Source organism: Grammomys surdaster, unplaced genomic scaffold, assembly GCF_004785775.1.
Source record: "Grammomys surdaster isolate TR1022 unplaced genomic scaffold, NIH_TR_1.0 126051, whole genome shotgun sequence".
Lineage (NCBI taxonomy): Eukaryota > Metazoa > Chordata > Mammalia > Rodentia > Muridae > Grammomys > Grammomys surdaster.
Genome location: NW_021620862.1, coordinates 332,143 through 335,242, shown reverse-complemented (window position 1 = coordinate 335,242; position 3,100 = coordinate 332,143). Strand labels below are relative to the sequence as shown.

The 3,100-nt window shown below is 37.5% G+C and overlaps 1 pseudogene; it reads right to left on the bottom strand.

Moving 5' to 3' along the window:
• Window positions 1-879: 879 nt before the first annotated feature.
• On the bottom strand, window positions 880-1,359 carry LOC114610663 (annotated as a pseudogene).
• Window positions 1,360-3,100: the final 1,741 nt, after the last annotated feature.

The following is a 3,100-nucleotide window of genomic DNA, read 5'->3' as shown; positions in this document are numbered from 1 at the left end:
TCTCACCAGCAATAACAGAGTGTTCCCTTTGCTCCACATCCTCAGCAGCATGTGCTATCACTTGAGTTTTTTAACTTAGCTATTCTGATGGGTGTAAGATGGAACCTCAGAGTTGCTTTGATTTGCATTTCCCTGATGCCTAAGGTCTTTAAACATTTCTTTAAGTGCTTCTCAGTCTTTCAAGATTCGTCTGTTGAGAATTCTCTGTTTAGCTCTGTACTTCATTTTTTAATTGAGTTATTTGTTGTTGGTGTCTAACTTCTTGAATTCTTTATAAATTTTGGATAATTGCCCTCTGTCACATGTAGAGTTGGTGAAGATCCTTTCCCAATCTTTAGACTGACATTTTTCCTATGTATAATGTCCTTTGCCTTACAGAAGCTTTGCAGTTTCATGAGATTCCATCTATCAATTATTGATCCTAGAGCCTGAGAAACTGTCTCCTATATCATTTTGTTTGAGGGTATTTCCCACTTTCTCTTCTATGAGATTTAGTGTATCTGGTTTTATTTTGAGGTCTATGATCTACTACTTGGACTTCAGTTTTGTGCAAGGTGAAAAATATGGATATATTTGCATTTTTCTACATGTAGACATCCAGTTAGACTAGCACCATTTGTTGAAGATGCATTCGTTTTTACCTGCTTTCTACTCCTCTTTGTTGTGCTTGTTTCTTCTATTTTTTTTCTAGAGCTTTCAGGTGTACTTTTAAATTGCTGTAGGAGAATTTTCTAATTTCTTTATGAAGGCACTTAGTGCTATGAACGTTCCTCTTAGCACTGCTTTTGTTGTGTCTCATAAATTTGGGTATGTTGTGTCTTCATTTTCATTGAATTCTGGGAAGATTTTAATTTATTTATTTATTTATTTATTTATTTATTTTCAGAGCAAAGACTTTAATGAATATATTTTACAAATACACTGGAGACTCAGGCAATGCTGCCTGCATTGGATGCAATCCTGGGCCACAAGTCTGCACACTCCTTTGCAACTGGACCTGTGATAGCAGAACCTTTCATCTCCCTTTTATTGTTTACTATGACCCCCGCATTATCTCCAAAATACAGAAACACCCCATCTTTTCTTCGATATGACTTTCGTTGTCAAATCACCACTGCTGGATGTACCTTTTTTCTTAGTTCTGGTTTGCCTTTCTTAACTGTGGCCATCACCATGTCGCCCACACCAGCAGCAGGAAGTCTGTTCAGCCGTCCCTTGATTCCCTTCACAGAGATGATATACAAGTTTTTGGCTCCTGTGTTGTCAGCACAGTTGATCACAGCTCCTACCGGAAGACCCAGGGAAATCCGGAATTTCGCTCCGGAGGACCCACCACGTCCTCGCTTCGACATCTTGAGTGTCCGGTTAATTTATTTATTTCTTCCCCAATCCTAGAGATCAGTGAGCAGAAAGTTGTTCAGTTTCTATGAGTGTGTGGGCTTTCTGATGTTTCTGTTGTCGAAGTCTAGCTTTAACCCATGGTGGTCTGATAAGATAGAAGGCATTACTTCAATTTTTAAATGTCTCCTCAGGCTTTCCTTGTGACCAACTATATGGTCAATTTTGGAGAAAGGAGGTTCTGAGAAGATGTATTCTTTTGTATTTGGATGAAATATTCTATAGATGTCTGTTAGATTCATTTGATTCATAATGTGTGTTAGTTTCATTATTTCTATGTTTAGTTTTTGTCTGAATGACCATTCAGTTGGAGAGATTGGGGTGTTTAAGTCTACTATTATTAATGTGTGGGGTTCAATGATCAATTTAAACTTTAGTAATGCTTCTTTTACAAATGTGGGTGCCATATGTATGCAGTATAGATGTTCAGAATTAAAATATTATCTTGGTAGATTTTTTCCCTTTGATGAGTATGAAGTAACCTTCCCTGTCCCTTTTCAATAATTTTGGGTGAAAGTCCATTTTATTAGATATTAGAATGGATACTCCAGTTTGCTCTTTGGGTCCATCTGCTTGGAAAACTGTTTTTCTCAACCCTTTTCTCGGAGGTAATGTCTATTTTTATTGCTGAGGTGCGTTTCTTTTATGGCACCGAATGATAGATCCTGTTTTTGCATCCATTCTGTTAGCCTGTGTCTTTTTAATAGGGAAATGAGTCCATTTATGTTGAGAGATATTAATGATCATTGATTGTTATTTCCTTTTATTTTGATGTTGGTGGTATTAGTGTGTGTGTGTGTGTGTGTGTGTGTACTTCCCGTAATTTTGCTGATATGAAATTATTTATTTCCCATATTTTATTGAATGTAGTTTATCCTCATTTAGTTGGAGTTTTCCTTCTAATATTTCCTGTAGGTCTGGATTTGTGGATAGATATTGTCTGAATTTGGATTTGTCTTGAAATATTCTGTTTTCTCCATCTATGGTGATTAAGAATTTTTCTGGGTATAGTAGTCTAGGCTGGCCTCTGTGAATTTTTTTGAGGTTGCAAGATATTTGTCCAGGCCCTTCTAGCTTCTAGAGTCTCTGTTGAGAAGTCAGGTGTAATTCTGATAGGTCTGAATTTGTATATTACTTGCCCCCTTTCCCTTGTGACTTTTAATATACTTTCTTTGTTCTGTAGATTTTATGTTTTGGTTATTATGTGGAGGGAGGATTTTCTTTTCTGGTCCAATCTAATTGGTATTCTATAAGCTTCTTGTATGATTATAGGCATCCTTTTTCTCTATGTTGGAAAAATTTTCTATTATTTTCTTGAAAATATTTTCTGAGTCTTTGAGATGGGAATCTTCACCTTCTTCTATTCCTATTATTCTTTTCTTTCTTTCTTTTGTTTCCTTTTCTTTTTTTATTGGATATTTTATTTACATTTCAGATGTTATCTGCTTACCCCATTTCTCCACCTCCCACCCAGGAACCTCTTATCCCATCCTCCCTCCTCCTGGTTCTGTGAGGATGTGCCCCCAACTACCCGCCAACTCCCACCTCCTCACCCTCAAATTCCCCTACATGCGGTGCCCAGTCTTCATGGGACCAAGGATCTCTTTTCCCACCAATACCTGACAGGATCATCCTCCTTTACCTATACAGCTGGAGCCATGGATCCCTCCCTAAGTACTCCCAGGCTGGTGGTGTAGACCCT